At 43.6% G+C, this 19,267-nt stretch overlaps 1 protein-coding gene and 1 long non-coding RNA gene across 4 annotated transcripts in view; one reads left to right on the forward strand and one right to left on the reverse strand.

Moving 5' to 3' along the window:
• Positions 1–19,267, forward strand: part of PICALM (phosphatidylinositol binding clathrin assembly protein) — a 259,498-nt gene that overhangs the window by 38,727 nt on the left and 201,504 nt on the right. The window lies entirely within an intron of this gene.
• LOC121817519 (uncharacterized) lies at positions 2,026–14,400 on the reverse strand. Its single transcript, XR_006057466.2, has 3 exons — positions 14,312–14,400; positions 13,162–13,813; positions 2,026–2,533 (listed from the first exon to the last, which is right to left on the reverse strand). It is a non-coding gene; the product is annotated as an uncharacterized LOC121817519 (long non-coding RNA).

Genomic DNA, 19,267 nt, shown 5'->3' on the forward strand with positions numbered 1-19,267 from the left:
GATTCAGTTCCCTCACTAGGGACTGAATCTCTGTGTTAGTCACTCAGTCATGTCTGACTCTTTGTGACCCATGGAGTGGGTTGCCATTCCTGTCTCCAGGGTATCTTCCTGACCCAGGAATCTAACCCAGGTCTCTTGCTTTGCAGGCAGATTCTTTACTATCTGAGCCACCACGGCCCCCTGTACTGGGAGTGTGGAGTTTTAACCACTGAACCACCAGGGAAGTACCCCTCACTACTTTGTTTTGGCACATTCTAATACCCAGACTTAGCTTGACTATTTCCTTGAATCCTGCTCAATGTTTTATTGAGGCTGTTCTCAATCTGGAAACACTTCTCTCCTTTTCCCTGAATTATTCCCCCACTTGGACTGTCAACATGTATATATCCAAACTCTCCCCATCCTTTGAGGCTTAGCACAAAGGTCACTTCTCCCACAAAGTGTGGGTAATCGTTCTCCTTGGGTGCATGCAATATGCCCCTCAGCTGAGCTCCCAGAAGCTTCTGGAATGTACCTTTCAGGTGATCCCAGGCAGGCAAGAATAGTCCAGTTAGAATCTGCAATTACACCACTTGAATTCAAATCACTACTGACCCCTCAGCTGTGATTTTAGGCAAGCTGCAAACCTTTCCACACCTCAGTTTTCTCATCTGTAAAATGGAGCTAATGGTAGTACCAACCTCATCAGGTTTTCATTAGATTTACCTGAGTCTTTAAATGTAAAGCATTTGTAATAGCATCTTGCCCATAGTGAGTGTTTAATAAATGCTAGCTATCATTGCTTCTCTCCTTCTATCTTTTTTTTAAATTTATTTTTGGCTGTGCTGGGTATTCATTGCTGTGCATGGGCTTTCTCTAGTTGTGGTGAGTGGGGGCTGCTCTTCATTGCGGAGCACAGGCTTCTCATTGTGGTGACTTCTCTAGTTGCTAAGCACAGGCTGTAGGTGTGTGGACTTCAGGAGTTGTAGCTTTCAGGCTCTAGAGCTCAGGCCGCATAGTTGTGGCCCATGGGCTTTAGTTGCTCTGCAGCATGTGAAATCTTCCCTGACCAGAGGTCTATCCTGTATCCTCTGCACTGGCAGGCAGATTCCTATGCACTGTACCACCAGGGAAGTCCTCTTCTATCTTATTTTACAGATAGAATATTCCTGTCTCATGCTTCCTCCTAGACACTACACTCACTGAGAACATGAGGATTTGTGCCTGTTCATTTTAGGGGGACTCCTTTTATGCCTAGAACTTAGCATACAGAACTAGTTATCTGACAGGTGTTAGAAAACTTCAGCTCAAATCCTTCCTCCCTTTTTATCCCTAGTATTAACAAGATGACTTGAACCATGAAATAAGTGATTCCATGAATTAAGGAAGCTTATGGTAATTAAATGTTAAATTGGACCTTAGACTAAACAGTCTAGTGTCAGTGGCATGCTAGTGCATGCGGTTAGGACAAGGCTTTTTAAGGAGCGCTGCTGTGGTGTACAGCTATTTGACCCAGGGCTCCCAGCTCCCAGTCCTGCCCCTGTTCCACTGCTCCCAGCGCCAGATTCTATCGTCTTTTCTTCCCATGGCTGTGGGTCAGCCTGACCCCAGCTGGCCATGCACGACAGTGACCAAGGCCGCCACGGTTCACTCTGCAGGGTGCAGTCTCTATCTATGGACAAATTAGTGAACAAATATGTACTAAAGGGAAATGATGTTTTGTCCCCACAGGACAAAGTTCAATCATACTCAAGATTTCAGGTCAAATTGAGATCTATTTCTGAGATATTTTCCACAGATATTTTTTCCATCTTTACAGAGACATGTTTTGGTCTGTGTTCATTGATTCTTGCCAACCAGCAGTTTACCCAACGCTGTGATTCATTCCTTTGTTTTCTATACACTGTTTGACTTCTCTCATATTTGGCTTTGGCTGGGGACTCTCATCATATGCTTTACATGGCTAGTCAGTCCGACCTTTTAATATTTTTGGATCTTAATACCAAAAAAAAAAAAAAAATAATCAGACCAGAGGCCAAGATTTTTCTAATAATAAACCAGGGACTACTCATTTTCTTTTTAAGTGAGTATTAACTTCCATTTAGTTCTCTTCTGCGAAACTTCACAGCATTAATGTTCAAACATAATTCAGGTCAAGTATAATATCAGCTCCTGGGGTGTCATTAATAGTTCCTTGTTCATGAATAAGAGCCCTACAAAGTAGCACAGGCCCACAGGAATGGGCCTGAGGAAATTAGGCCAAGTAAGGCTCAAAGAAATGAAGGGATAAGAGGCTGCATTTTCCCTGGTCTCAGGAGCAGCACTTCTTTTCTCATAAGTAACCTTAGACACAGGCAACGTAGGCACTGGCCTGTAGCATAGAGGGGTGCTGAAGGTCTCAAAATGTGGTCCTCCAACCCACCTCTAATGCTTGACATTCCTACCTCCAGAGTGGTATTCCCTTGGCAGAAGTTTGATTCAGATGCTTCCATCCATCCCTTTGCTCATTCATTCATTCATCAAATGTTAATTAGTGCCACTGTGTGCAGGAACCCTGGAGAGAAAAGTGAGAAGGACTCAAAGCTTTTCATTTTGTGGGAAGATCAAAATAAGGAGATGGTTAAAACTCTGAGCCTTTGTCAGATGGTTAAAACTTCACCTTTGGGACTGCTGGAGGGGAGGGAGGTGACTCCAGAGAATGGGAAGTCACAGAAAACCACAAGTGGAAGAAAGATGAAGTCATGGACTTCACAGAGGGCAAGTTAGGGGAGGAAAGAAAATGCTGAGTACAGACCTCTCTGACAGGGTCGATGCTTTAAGCTGGCTAGTGGGTACCAACAAAGTGGAATGGACAGTAGATCCCTAGGTTCTCAATGTAAAGTCATCTGAAAACTGGGCAAAACTTGACCCACAAGCTAAGACTTGATGGGCTTCCCAGGTGGCGCTAGTGGTAAAGAGCCCGCCTGCCAATACAGGTAGATGTAAGAGATATGGGTTCCATCCCTGGGTCGGGAAGACCCCTTGGAGGAGGACACGGCAACCCGCTCCAGTATTCTTGCCTGGAGAATCCCATGGACAGAGGAGCCTGGCGGGCTACAATAGTGTAGCACAGAGTATCACGCAACTGAAGTGACTTGACACAAATAACACACTAAGACTCGATAGGAAAGTGAGAGAGAATGTACAGCCACTGGGAACCTGGGCCGCTGACCAGGGGGCCCTGCAGTGAGCCCTTAGTTGTTGGAGGAACAGCTTAATGCACTGAGGTGGAGATGGCCTAAGACAGGTGCTGAAAGAGGTCAGACAAGGCCGAGCAGAGTCGGCCTATTTGGTGATTTGGGTGAAAGTAGGCACCGGCTTAGTTTTGCACAGTAGGTGCCAGAGGGAAGTTCATAAGTTAAATCAGAATTAATGTCATTTCCCTGGTGGTCCAGTGGCTAAGACTCTGAGCATTCAAGGTAGGAGGCTTGGGTTTGATCCCTGGTCAGGGAACTAGATCCCAATCACCACAACTAAGATACTACAGGTTGCAGTGAAGATCAAAGATCTCATGTGCCACAACTAAGACCTGGCACAGCCAAATAAATAAATATTTTTTAAAAGAATTAGTGTGGAGGACGTTTAGAAGATGGTGGAGGAAGAGGACGGGGAGACCACTTTCTCCCCAACAAATTCATCAAAAGAACATTTAAACGCTGAGTAAATTCCACAAAACAACTTCTGAATGCCGGCAGAGGACATCAGGCACCCAGAAAAGCAGCCCACTCTCTTCAAAAGGAGGTAGGAAAAAATATAAAAGACAAAAAAAGAGACAAAAGAGTTAGGGACGGAGCTCTGTCCCGGGAAGGGAGTCTTAAAAGAGAGAAGTTTCCAAACACCAGGAAACACTCTCACTGCCGAGTCTGTGGCGAGCCTTGCAAGCACAGAGGGCAACATGCTAAGTCACTTCAGTCGTGTCCGACTCTGTTCGACCCCATAGACGGCAGCCCACCAGGCTCCCCTGTGCCTGGGATTCTCCTGGCAAGAACACTGGAGTGGGTTGCCATTTCCTTCTCCAATGTGTGAAAGTGAAAAGTGAAAGTGAAGTCTCTCAGTCGTGCCCGACTCTTAGCAACCCCACGGACTGTAGCCCACCAGGCTCCTTCGTCCATGGGATTTTCCAGGCAAGAGTACTGGAGTGGGTTGCCATTGACATAACAGGGAGGAAAAATAAATAAATAATTAAAGCCCACAGATTACGAGCCCAGTGGTAACTCCCCCAGCGGAGAAGCAGCGCAGATGCCTGCACCCGCCACCAGCAAGTGGGGGCTGGGCAAGGAGGCTCAGGCTGCGTTGCTTAGAGTAAGGATCTGGCCTGAATGCCCCGAGGGCAATCTGAGCAAACTGACTTGGCTAGCAAACCAGACTGTGGGATAGCTACCACGTGAAAAGCCCTAAGACACTGCCAGGACCAAGCACAGAACAAAGCACTGAACAGAACTAGCCGACTGCAGACCATCCCCCTCTGGGGACAGGCAGCCAGAGCCAGAAGGGGGCAATCACAGATCCAGAGAGACATTATCTACCAAACTGCAAGCAGGCTTCTTTGCTAACTAAGACTTCTTGGGGTTCTGGACAGTCAACATCCGTCTGAGAAGGTGCGCTGGTTGTACACCCAGAAAACTGAGTGGCAGGGATGGGGGAGGCGATAAGTCGTAGCAACCGCGCTCGCCAAACGCCTCATTACCCAAACTGCTTGGACCTGGGTAGGGCACAAAACGCAGGCCCAAACGAGTCTGTGCCTCTGAGGACTACCCAAGTGCCTGAACCTGAGCGGCCTAGACCTGGGAGGTGCATGCAGCCCAGGGCCGGCTTTGGATGGTTCCGGCAGAGCAACCTGGAGCAGGAGCAACCTGGAGCCTGAGCAGTGTGGGTAGGGAGGGCACACGCGCTATGAGCGGGGGCAGGCCCAGTGTGGCTGAGGCACTGCGAGCACATGCCAGTGTTATTTGTTTGCGGCGTCCCTCCCTCCCCACAGCGCGACTGAACAAGTGAGCCTAAAAAAAGTGTCTACCACCACCCCCTTTGTCTCAGGGCGGAAATCAGACACTGAAGAGACCAGCAAACAGAAGAAGCTAAAACAGAGGGAACCGCCTTGGAAGTGACAGGTGCAATGGATTAAAACCCTGTTGTTCATACCAACTACATAGGAAGGGGCCTATAGATCTTGAGAAATATAAGCTGGACCAAGGAACTATCCAAAAATGAACTGACCCCACACTACCCACAGCAACACCAGAGAAAGTCCTAGATATATTTTTACTATTTTTACAATCATTCTTTTTTAAATTTTTTTAAAATTTTTAAGTCCTCTATTACTCCTCTAATTTTCACTTTTATAACCTATAATTACTTTGCAAAAAAAAAAAAGACCCTATTTTTTAAAGCAAACTTCATATATATATATTTTACAATTTTTGTAACTTTTTTTCATTTTTTTTCTTCTTTTCTTTAATATGATATTTTTGAAATTCCAAACTCTACTCTAGATTTTTAATCTTTGCTTTTTGGTATTTGTTATCAATTATGTACCTTTAAGAATCCAATCTTCAGTACCCATTTTTACTTGGGAGCGAGATTACTGTCTTGACTGCTCTCTCCCCCTTTGGACTCTCCTTTTTCTCCACCAGGCCGCCTCTGTCTCCTCCCTACCGCCTCTCTTCTCTACCCAACTCTGTGAATCTCTGTGTGTTCCAGATGGTGGAGAACAGGAACTGATTACTGGCTGTATCTGTCTCTCTCCTTTTGCTTCTTCCCTTTTATCCTCCTGGCCACCTCTGTCTCCTTCCTCCCTCTTCTCTTCTCTGTATAACTCCGTGAATGTCTCTGAGCAGTCCACTTGTGGAGTGCACATAAGGAAGTGATTACTGGTTAGCTTGCTCTCTCCTCTATTGATTCCACCTCATCTCATTCAGGTTACCTCTAATGCCCTCCTCCCTCTTCTCTTCTCCATGTAACTCTGTGAATTTCTCTGGGTGTCCCTCACTATGGAGAAACTCTTCATCTTTAACCTAGATGTTTTATCAATGGTGCTGTATAGAAGGAGAAGTCTTGAAACTACTGTAAAAATAAGACTGAAAACCAGAAGCAGGAGGCTTAAGTCCAAATCCTGAGAACACCAGAGAACTCCTGATTCCAGGGAACATTAATCGACGGGAGCTAATCAAACACCTCCATACCTACACTGAAACCAAGCACCCACAAGTTCAAGAGCTAGACATACCACGCAAATTCTCCAGCAACACAGGAACACAGCCCTGAGCTCCAATATACAGGCTGCCCAAAGTTACTCCAAAACCATTGACATCTCATAACTCATTACTGGAAACTTCATTGCACTCCAGAGAGAAGAAATCAGCTCCACCCACCAGAACACCAACACAAGCCTCCCTAACCAAGATACCTTGACAAGCCACCTGTACAACCCCACCCACAGTGGGGAAACTCCACAATAAAGAGGACTCCATAAACTACTAGAATACAGAAAGGCCACCCCAAACTCAGCGATATAAAAAAGATGAAGAGACAGAGGAATATCCAGCAGGTAAAGGAACAGGAGAAATGCCCACCAAACCAAACAAAAGAGGAAGAGATAGGGAATCTACCTGATAAAGAATTCCGAATAATGATAGTGAAAATGATCCAAAATCTTGAAATCAAAATGGAATCACAGATAAATAGCCTGGAGACAAGGATTGAGAAGATGCAAGAAAGGTTTAACAAGGACCTAGAAGAAATAAAAAAGAGTCAATATATAATGAATAATGCAATAAATGAGATCAAAAACACTCTGGAGGCAACAAGTTGTAGAATAACAGAGGCAGAAGATAGGATTAGTGAAGTAGAAGATAGAATGGTAGAAATAAATGAATCAGAGAGGGAAAAAGAAAAATGAATTAAAAGAAATGAGGACAATCTCAGAGACCTCCAGGACAGTGTTAACCACCCCAACATTTGAATCATAGAAGTCCCAGAAGAAGTAGACCAAAAGAAAGACCATGAGAAAAATCCTTGAGGAGATAATAGTTGAAAACTTCCCTAAAATGGGGAAGGAAATAATCACCCAAGTCCAAGAAACACAGAGAGTCCCAAACAGGATATACTCAAGGTGAAACACCCCAAGACACATATTAATCGAATTAACAAAGATCAAACACAAAGAACAAAAATTAAAAGCAGCAAGGGAAAAACAACAAATAACACACAAGGGGATTCCTGTAAGGATAACAGCTGATCTTTCAATAGAAACTCTTCAGGCCAGCAGGGAATGGCAGGACATACTTAAAGTGATGAAGGAAACTAACCTACAGCCCAGATTACTGTACCCAGCAAGGATCTCATTCAAATATGAAGGAGAAATCAAAAGCTTTACACACAAGCAAAAGCTGAGAAAATTCAGCTCCACCAAACCAGCTCTCCAACAAATGCTAAAGGATATTCTCTAGACAGGAAACACAAAAAGGATATATAAACTCAAACCCAAAACAATAAAGTAAATGGCAACAGGATCATACTTATCAGTAATTACCTTAAACGTAACTGGGTTGAATTCCCCAACCAAAAGACAAAGACTGGCTGAATGGATACAAAAACAAGACCTCTATATATGTTGCCTACAAAAGACCCACCTAAAAACAGGGGACACATACAGACTGAACGTGAAGGGCTGGAAAAAGGTATTCCATGCAAAGAGAGATCAAAAGAAAGCAGGAGTAGCAATACTCATATCAGATAAAATAGACTTTAAAACAAAGGCTGTGGAAAGAGACAAAGAAGGACACTACATAATGATCAAAGGATCAATCCAAGAAGATATAACAATTATAAGTATATATGCACCCAACATAGGAGCACCGCAATATGTGAGACAAATGCTAACAAGTGTGAAAGGGAAATTAACAATAACACAATAATAGTGGAAGACTTTAATACCCCACTCACACCTATGGATAGATCAACTAAACAGAAAATTAACAAGGAAACACAAACTTTAAATGATACAATAGACCAGTTAGACCTAATTGATATCTATAGGACATTTCACCCCAAAATAATGAATTTCACCTTTTTCTCAAGCGCACACGGAACCTTCTCCAGGATAGATCACATCCTGGGCCATAAATCTAGCCTTGGTAAATTCAAAAAAATTGAAATCATTCCAAGCATCTTTTCTGACCACAGTGCAGTAAGATTAGATCTCAATTACAGGAGAAAAACTATTAAAAATTCCAACATATGGAGGCTGAACAACAAGCTGCTGAATAACCAACAAATCACAGAAGAAATCAAAATATGCATAGAAACGAATGAAAATGAAAACACAACCCAAACCCCAAAATGTGTGGGACACTGTAAAAGCAGTGCTAAGGGGAAAGTTCAATACAGGCATACCTCAAGAAACAAGAAAAAGTCAAATAAATAACCTAACTCTACACCTAAAGCAACTAGGAAAGGAAGAAATGAAGAACCCCAGAGTTAGTAGAAGGAAAGAAATCTTAAAATTAGGGCAGAAATAAATGCAAAAGAAACAAAAGAGACCATAGCAAAAGTCAACAAAGCCAAAAGCCAGTTCTTTGAAAGGATAAATAAAATGGACAAACCATCAGCCAGATTCATCAAGAAACAAAGGGAGAAAAATCAAATCAATAAAATTAGAAATGAAAATGGAGAGATCATAACAGACAACACAGAAATACAGAGGATCATAAGAGACTACTATCAGCAATTATATGCCAATAAAATGGACAACATGGAAGAAATGGACAAATTCTTAGAAAAGTCCAACTTTCCAAAACTGAACCAGGAAGAAATAGAAAATCTTAACAGACCCATCACAAGCACGGAAATTGAAACTGTAATCAGAAACCTTCCAGCAAACAAAAGCCCAGGTCCAGACGGCTTCACAGCTGAATTCTACCATAAATTTCGAGAAGAGCTAACACCTTATCCTACTGAAACTCTTCCAGAAAATTGCAGAGGAAGGTCAACTTCCAAACTCATTCTATGAGTCCACCATCACCCGAATACCAAAACCTGACAAAGATGCCACAAAAAAAGAAAACTACAGGCCAATATCACTGATGAACATAGATGCAAAAATCCTTAACAATATTCTAGCAATCAGAATCTAACAGCGTGTTCAAAAGATCATACACCATGACCAAGTGGGCTTTATTCCAGGGATGCAAGGATTCTTCAATATCCGCAAATCAATCAATGTAATACACCACATTAACAAACTGAGAAATAGAAGCCATATGATTATCTCAAGAGATGCAGAGAAAGCCTTTGACAAAATTCAACATCCATTTATGATTTTAAAAACTCTCCAGAAAGTAGGAATAGAAGGAACATACCTCAACATGATAAAAGTTGTATATGACAAACCCACAGCAAACATTACCCTCAATGGTGAAAGATTGAAAGCATTTCCCCTAAAGTCAGAAACAAGACAAGGGCGCCCACTTTCACCACTACTATTCAACATAGTTCTGGAAGTTTTGGCCACAGCAATCAGAGCAGAAAAAGAAATAAAAGGAATCCAAATTGGAAAAGAAGAAGTAAAACTCTCACTGTTTGCAGATGACATGATCCTCTACATAGAAAACCCTAAAGACTCCACCAGAAAATTACTAAAGCTAATTAATGAGTATAGTAAAGTTGCAGGATATAAAATCAACACTCAGAAATCCCTTGCATTCCTATGCACTAATAATGAGAAAGTAGAAAGAGAAATTAAGGAAACAATTCCATTCACCATTGCAATGAAAAGAATAAAATACTTAGGAATATATCTACCTAAAGAAACTAAAGACCTATATATAGAAAACTATAAAACACTGGTGAAAGAAATCAAAGAGGACACTAATAGATGGAGAAATATACCATGTTCATGGATCAGAAGAATCAATATAGTGAAAATGAGTATACTACCCAAAGCAATCTACAGATTCCATGCAATCCCTATCAAGCTACCAGTGGTATTTTTCACAGAGCTAGAACAAATAATTTCACAATTTGTATGGAAATACAAAAAACCTCGAATAGCCAAAGCAAGCTTGAGAAAGAAGAATGGAACTGGAAGAATCAACCTGCCTGACTTCAGGCTCTGCTACAAAGCCACAGTCATCAACACAGTATGGTAGTGGCACAAAGACAGAAATATAGATCAATGGAACAAAATAGAAAGCCCAGAGATAAATCTACAGACCTATGGACACCTTATCTTTGACAAAGGAGGCAAGAATATACAATGGATTAAAGACAATCTCTTTAACAAGTGGTGCTGGGGAAACTGGTCAACCACTTGTAAAAGAATGAAACTAGATCACTTTCGAACACCATACACAAAAATAAACTCAAAATGGATTAAAGATCTAAACGTAAGACCAGAAACTATAAATCTCCTAGAGGAGAACATAGGCAAAACACTCTCTGACATACATCACAGCAGGATCCTCTATGACCCACCTCCCAGAATACTGGAAATAAAAGCAAAAATAAACAAATGGGACCTTATTAAAATTAAAAGCTTCTGCACAACAAAGGAAACTATAAGCAAGGTGAAAAGACAGCCTTCAGAATGGGAGAATATAATAGCAAATGAAGCAAATGACAAACAACTCATCTCAAAAATATACAAGCAACTCCTGCAGCTCAATTCCAGAAAAATAAACGACCCAATTAAAAACTGGGCCAAAGAACTAAATAGACATTTCTCCAAAGAAGACAAACAGATGGCTAACAAACACATGAAAAGATGCTCAGCATCACTCATTATCATACAAATGCAAATCAAAACCACAATGAGGTACCATTTCACACCAGTCAGAATGGCTGTGATCCAAAAGTCTACAAGCAATAAATGCTGGAGAGGATGTGGAGAAAAGGGAACCCTCTTACACTGTTGGTGGGAATGCAAACTAGTACAGCCACTATGGAGAACAGTGTGGAGATTCCTTAAAAACTGGAACTAGAACTGCCTTATGACACAGCAATCCCACTGCTGGGCATACACAATGAGGAAATCAGAGTTGAAAGAGACATGTGTACCCCAATGTTCATCGTAGCACTGTTTATAATAGCCAGGACATGGAAGCAACCTAGATGTCCATCAGCAGATGAATGGATAAGAAAGCTGTGGTACATATACACAATGCAGTATTACTCAGCCATTAGAAAGAATACATTTGAATCAGTTCTAATGAGGTGGATGAAACTGGAGCCTACTATACAGAGTGAAGTAAGCCAGAAAGAAAAACACCAATACAGTTTCAGTTCAGTTCAGTTCAGTTCAGTCTCTCAGTCGTGTCCGACTCTGCGACCCCATGAATTGCGGCACACCAAGCCTCCCTGTCCATCACCAACTCCCGGAGTTCACTCAGACTCACGTTCACCGAGTCAGTGATGCCATCTCGCCATCTCATCCTGGGTCGTCCCCTTCTTCTCCTGCCCCCAATCCCTCCCAGCATCAAAGTCTTTTTCAATGAGTCAACTCTTTGCATAAGGTGGCCAAAGTATTGGAGTTTCAGCTTCAGCATCATTCCTTCCAAAGAAATCCCAGGGCTGATCTCCTTCAGAGTGGACTGGTTGGATCTCCTTGCAGTTCAAAGGACTCTCAAGAGTCTTCTCCAACACCACAGTTCAAAAACATCAATTCTTCGGCGCTCAACCTTCTTCACAGTCCAACTCTCACATCCATACAGGACTACTGGAAACACCATAGCCTTGACTAGACGGACCTTAGTCGGCAAAGTAATGTCTCTGCTTTTGAATATGCTATCTAGGCTGGTCATAACTTTTCTTCCAAGGAGTAAGCGGCTTTTAATTTCATGGCTGCACTCACCATCTGCCGTGATTTTGGAGCCCGAAAAAATAAAGTCTGACACTGTTTCCACTGTTTATCCATCTATTTCCCATGGAGTGATGGGACTGGATGCCATGATCTTCGTTTTCTGAATGTTGAGCTTTAAGCCAACTTTTTCACTCTCCTCTTTTACTTTCATACTAACACATATATATGAAATTTAGAAAGATGGTAACGATAATCTTGTATACGAGACAGCAAAAGAGACACAGATGTATAGAACAGTCTTTTGGACTCTGTGGGAGAGGGTGGGATGATTTGGGAGAATGGTGTTGAAACATGTATAATATTATATATGAAACGAATCACCAGTCCAGGTTCAATGCATGATACAGGATGCTTGGGGCTGGTGCACTGGGAAGACCCAGAGGGATGGTACAGGGAGGGAGGAGGGTGGGAGGTTCAGGATGGGGAACAAGTGTATACCTGCGGTGGATTCATATTGATACAAGGCAAAACCAATACAACATTGTAAAGTAATTAACCTCCAATTAAAATAAATAAATTTATATTAAAAAAAAGAATTAGTGTGGTTTATGTAGTCAAATAATGGCAACCCATTCCAGCATTCTTGCCTGGGATATCCTATGGGTAGAGGTGCCTGGTGGGCTACAGTCCATGCTATCAAAAAGAGCTGGACACAATTTAATGACCAAACAATGACAACAATGTAGTTAAAATGGGCAAACCATGCGGTTGGTTTCAGGACTAGGAAGACTGTTGAGTTCTCGAATTCTTATCACTGTACCATAACCCCAAACTACATGTGTTCTTCTATCTACTGAAGCACCTCTGTGGCCTCTTCTTTGCCATTCAAGACTTGGCACCAGGGTCTCCTCCCCTGGTGGCTTAGTCTATAAGAGTGCCTGCTTCAAGCTCCCAGAGCAATTAGCACTCCCTCCCATCGGAATGGTGCTCATCACAATGGACTGTCCTGTCTGTTTACCTTTGTCTCCCCCCTCCACTAAACTGTGAGCTCTCTTAGGGACAAGGTTGCCTTCCATCTCCACAACCCCGGGAACACAGCCTCAGATTAGAACATGTGCATGCTAAGTCACTTCAGTCATATCCAACTCTTTGCAACCCCATGGACTAACACCAGGTTCCTCTGTCCATAGGATTCTCCAGAATACTGGAGTGGGTTGCCATGCCATCCTCCAGGAGAATCTTCCTGATGCAGGGATCATTACCTGCATTGGCAGGTGGGTAAATGGACTAAGTGGATGAATGATTGGCCCAAATCATCAAGGATTTGTATTCTTCTTGGGAATACATACCTCATGGTGGAGATGCTCAGAAAAATGCTGAACATATTTTAATCCAGTGGCAGACTGCAAGGAGATCAAACCAGTCCATCCTAAAGGAAATCAGTCCTGAATATTCATTGGAAGGACTGATGCTGAAGCTGAAGCTCCAATACTGTGGCCACCTGATGTGAAGAACTGACTCATTGGAAAAAACCCTGAGGATTGAAGGCAGGAGGAGAAGGGGATGAGATGGTTGGATGGCATCACTGACTGGATGCACATGAGTTTGAGCAATCTCCAGGAATTGGTGATGGACAGGGAATGTTGCAGTCCATGGGTCTCAAAGAGTTGGACATGACTGAGCGACTGAACTGAAACCAAAGATGAAAAGCAGGTGCATCAGTCAATTCAAACCTAGTTGCAATTTTTGGGGCTTTATTTTCCTGTTCGTATGAGCACTGTAATTTGAAGTCAAGGTCTGCTTAGTAAGCAGGTTTCAACGATGTACTGGGAGGAGCAGTCTCATCAGAAAAGTTTGAGCCAGGAGCCAGGAGGTCTAGCCTCTCTTCCTGACCCCCCACCAACTTCCTAATCATGTCACACAGATGGGCTTCTTATCTGCACGTGCTTCCAGCCTCCAGCCTCCAGTCTTCCCTCTTAGCGCTCCCTCCTCCTCCGTTTCCTGAAAACAAATTAATCATATTGTAAAAACCTTGTTGCCTTCCAGAGCAAAGTCTCAACCCCTTAGTCTCCAAAGCAAAGTCCAGAGCAAAGCCTTAACTCCTTAGCACGTGAGAAAGGTCTTTTCAATATCTCTCAAGACTGATGGTCCTTTATCCATATGCTTATATCCAGTTAACTCCACGGTTCCCACTTTTCTTGGTTAGTGGTTTAGTCACTAAGTCGTGTCCAACTCTTGAGACCCCATGGACTATAGCCCGCCAGGATCCTCTGTCCATTAGATTTCCCAGGCAAGAATACTGGAGTGGGTTGCCACTTCTTTCTCCAGAGGATCTTCCCAACCCAGGGATCAAACCTGAGTCTCCTGCACTGCAGGCAGATTCTTTACCAACTGAGCTACCAGGGAAGCCCCATTACCCTAATCAAGCTCTTTTGTGCCCCTGTGTCTTTTCTATTCGCTGTCTCTGATATCAGCAGTAACTTTCCATTCTCACTTCACCTGGTGAGTTCCTGTTTGTTCATCTTCTAAGACTCAGCCAATGGAGCCCAAGAGTTGCTTCCTCAGCAAGGCCTTTTTCAACTCCAGACAACATAAACACCTTCTCCCATGGCATTTTCATTTGTTTATCTCAGACTCCTTACAACCCTGATAGAAATGATTTGCTTACTCATCCATCTCAGTTGCAAAACTGAGTTCCTCTAGGTCAAGGGTCATAACTTTTACATCTTCTCTTTTGTTGCTAGCACTGAAGAGGTTCTCCAATATATGTTGTTAGAAAACAAAAATATGCACTCTATTGCATTTCACTTGTCCTGTCTTCCTGTGACTGCTACTCCCCTCTGCTCCATATCCCCAAGAAACCTAATCTTTAAATAGTCTGCTGAGCACTGATCAGACAGCAGGTGTTATGTTTTACCTTTTACGTGGGACAATTTAATTTAATCCTTATCTCCACCCTACAAAGGAGACATTACTATTACTTTACATATAAAGAAACTGAGGCCCAAAAGGTTAAGGATCTTTCCTGAGTCCTGGTTAGTAGGTCACAGAGCTAGGATCAAAACTGAAGTCCCTCGAATTTCAAAGCCCATGTGAAGTGAAGTGTTAGTCACGCCATCACGTCCAATTCTTTGAGACCCCATGGTAGCCCACCAGGCTCCTCTGTCCATGGGATTCTCCAGTCAAGAATACTGGAGTGGGTTGCCATTTTCTTCTCCAGGGGATCTTTCCAACCTGTTGCAGGAAGGGGGACCCCTTTCAGGGCCCGAGAGTGGGCTCTTGTCTAACACTCAGAAATGAACTGTCCAAGGAGACACAGATGCAGACAAAGCAAGAGGCCTTACTGAGAAGGGGCACCTGGGTGGAGAGCGGGAGGGTGAGGGAACCCAGGAGGACTGCTGTGCCACATGACTCATGGTCTTGGGTCTTATGGTGATGGGATTAGTTTCTGGCTTGTCTTTGGCCAATCATTCTGACTCAGGGTCCTTCCTGGTGGCGCGCACATTGTTCAGCCAAGATGGATGCCAGCAAGGAGGATTCTGGGAGGTGGCCGGACACATGGCGCCTCCTTTTGGCCTTTCTTGAACTCTTCCCATTGGTGGTAGCTTATTAGTTCATTGTTCCTTACCAGCACCTCCTGTCAAAAAACAACTCACACAAACCGCTATGACGGTGCCCGGCCAGGGTGGGCAGTTTCAGTCAGGGTGTTTCCCCTAACAGACCCAGGGGTTGAACCCAGGTCTCCCACATTGAAGGCAGATTCTTTACCATCTGAGGCCCTTCCAAAGCCCATGGCCTTTCTACGTATCACCTACTTCCTCCCAGGCCTGCACCGGGGTGTTCACTTGGTCGTTTCATTGCTCTGAGCTGCATTGACGAGGACTGCAAGAGTCAGGTTCACTGCTGGAGTCTGGCCAACCCCACAACTCACCCATGAAAGCCTAGACAGCTACATCTCAGTGCAAGCACACGTGGGGACAAAGCCCAGATCCCCTCCCAGCAGGAAATGGTGTCTTCTTGCACAGGGAACCAGCCCTCCCTTTCCAGGGATCAGATGGAGCCTTCAGACCAAAGGCCCTCTCACAGTTCATGGGTTTGCCCTTGATGTCCAGCCCAGAAACTCTCTGTTCCCTGGTTCCCTGGAGAATGGGAAATTGTTGGCTTCTGCAATGTTTTTCTGGTCCCTAAGCCCTGGAGGTGAAAGGTCTCTTGGATGGAAGCAAACAAGCCAAGTTTACCCAGCCCAGCGAGGCGTCAGTGCCCTGAGCCATATTCCGTTAGGGGAGCCCACAACAGCTGCGGCTTCTCCTTCTCAGCATGATACCTGCCCCGGAGGATGGACGATTTCCTGCCCCACTGCACAGCAGACACAAAGCAGAAACCCACTGCAAGCTTCCTCCACACTGGCGACTCTGCACAGAATCCTCAAAAGTGCCCTGTGTTCCCTCCACTTTCCGCTGCCACTGCTGAGCCTTCAGCTTAGGGGGCGAAGAGAGTCTCACAGGAAGATGTGTTTCATAATCTTTTAAATGTCTCTAAAGATACAGGAGTGAGCCAGGGCAGAGCAGAGTATTTACATACTTGTGAATACCTATTACAGGCCAACCATTTTACACACATCAACTCATTTCATCATCACTCTCATTCTTTTCCCGTTTTAAATATGCACAAACTGAAACTGTCTCTAAGCACAACAGCATGTTTCCTTTTGTTGGCAAAAGGGATACTGTGAGGCCTTTGACCTTGGGCCTGAGAATTCGTGATGGAGCTCAGCGTGGGGGTGAGGTGGGACACGGCTGCACATGTAGGATCCAGTGAGTCCAGTCTGACACTATAACATCTCACCCCTTGTGACCCTGCCTGGAATCAGGAATTCTATTTGGACTCCAAACCCATTTGTCCAGTGCTGGGGAAAGGAGGAAGTTGGAGTTTTACAACAAGCAGCTTGAACTAGGAATCTGAATACATTTTCTTGAGTCCCAGCTTTTATGACCTAACATATGTAAGCTCTTGCCTTAGTTTTCTCATCTGTAAAGTGGGCAGAAAAGAATTGATTTTCTAACTTAGGATTTTTCTGAGGACTAAATGAAATGTTGAACTTGCGGTGTAGGGACGGCCCACAGAGAGCAGGTCTGTTCGTAAACGAGCTGCGTTCTTGTCCACTGTCCCTTCTGTGAAGCTCCATCCTTGGCTGAACAGCACTCCATTCTCCAGATTAATTTTTCTCCCACCCCTCACCCACCCCTCAAGCTAAATGAAGAGCCATTTGGTGTAGAAGAGGAAACAGACTAAGAATTGGATGAGCTTGGATCTGAATCCTGATTTTAGTAATTAATTGCTTGAGTAATCAAGCAAAGCACTAAGCCATAATTTCCCTACCTATGGAATGGGGATAGTATTTAAAAAAAACAAAACAATGTTTATTAAACGCTCAGTAGGCACCAGGCACTCTTAGTGTGTCATCTTGGGTGTATATGTTATGCATTTATTTTCGGCTAAGCTGGGTCTTTGTTGCGGCACTCAGGTTCTGCACTGAGCTGCGTGGGCTTCTCTCTTGTGGCCCACGGGCTCTAGAGTGCTCAGGCTCAAAAGCTGCAGTGCGCAGGATTAATTTTCCAGTGCTTAGCTTTCCAACCAGGGATTGAACCTACATCCCCTGCATTGAAAGGCAGATTCTTAACCATTGACCTACCAGGGAGGTCACTGAATGGGGATGATATTAATACTTACCTTCTAGAGTTGTCATGAAGACTATATGAGAGAATGAGTGCACCAATGTTTGTCATTTCCTTTTTTTAAATTGAAATATAGTTGATTTACAATATTGTGTTAGTTTCAGGTATATAGAAAAGTGATTCAGTTTATATATATATATATGTATATCCCCCCCCCACCCTTGGATTAGTTTCCATTACAAGTTATCACTTGATATCAATCCTTTGTCAATTCTAATATACTACATACAAATGCAAGTTATTCATCCAACTCAGTTTTTTTTACCATCTGCTATGGGCCAGACATGTGCCAGGTGATGAGGGTACAAAGAAAATAAGACATGATCTCCATTAAGCTCACAGTCTGAGGAAGAGACAGACATGTAAACAGGTAATTACAACACAGTGTGGTAAGTGCCAGAGGAGGGGCACTGTATTAGTCATCTATTGCTGCAAATCATGTTACCTTGAAACTTAGTAGCTTGCAGCAAGCATTTATCTCATCTGTATACTAAGAATAAGGAACCTGGGAATGGCTTCGCTGTCTGGTTCTGGCTCAGGGCCTTTCATAGGGTCAAACTGTTGGCCACAGACGTCATCTCTGAAAACTCATTTGTGGCTGGAGAATCCACCTCCAAGCTCACTCATGTGGCTGTTGGAAGGAGGCTTCACTTCCTTGCCATGTGAGCTTCTCCACGAATCTGCTCAAGACACGACTTCCCCTAAACCAAGTCATCCGAGAGAGAAAGCGTGTATGAGAGGGAGGTTATAACCGAACCTTAGAAGTGCCATGCTATCACTTCTGGCATTTTCTGCTGGTCACAAAAACTAACCATGGTACAATGCAGGAGGGGAATTCATAAGGGTGGGACATGCAGGAGCACAGAGCTGTCAAGAAGTGGTACTAACCTTGCTAGTGAGGGCTTCTTTCAGCTCGGTCTCCAGGGCAGTTGCAACAGGGTGAAGTCAGGCCCTATGGGCCCTGGTATGGCCTTTCAAATTCCTAGCCTACCCAGAACGGATCATCAGGAGCTACTGCTCACCATGCACTATTAACAGTGCAACTCACATTGTGTTCAAGCATGTGTTCACATGTCTGACATCCCTCTAGACTGCACTGAGCAGGCAGGGAAAATGTCTGTCTGGTACATGGTTATGTTCAATATCTAGTATGGTGCCTGGCCCTATGACTAAATGTTTTATGAAATAATTAATGGAAAGTGAATGAATGCACTGTATTTGTCAAACAGTCCACGCAGGTGAGTAATAATTACAACATTTAAGCAACTATGCCAGGTGTTTCCTGAGTGTCTGGCCCTATGCTACATGCTTTATGTGTATTATTTCATTTAATACTCATAACAACTCTATTACAATTCCCCCTTAACAGATGAGGAAACTGAGGTCACACAGTCAGAAAATGGCAGAGCTTGAGTGTGACTTCAAGTCTGTCAGACTCCAAAGCCTGTGCAACTCATCATATCATATCTGGTGGCATCATCTTCTCAAACAAAAGAACAAACAAAAAAATTGCAGATCTGAAGGACTTCGGGTGGTTAATAAACCAGATAAAAGAAAATTAGACAAACTGAAGGAATAATCAATCAATATCTGTAACCTGGCTTCTCCCCTTCACACACACACACACACACACACATCCTTTCTTTTTCCAGGAAAGCCCAGCTTATGTCCTACCTCTTCCAGGAAGACTTCTTGACTCACAGTGACACTTGCCTCCCTT

This window comes from Ovis aries, chromosome 21 (genome assembly GCF_016772045.2).
Source record: "Ovis aries strain OAR_USU_Benz2616 breed Rambouillet chromosome 21, ARS-UI_Ramb_v3.0, whole genome shotgun sequence".
NCBI lineage: Eukaryota > Metazoa > Chordata > Mammalia > Artiodactyla > Bovidae > Ovis > Ovis aries.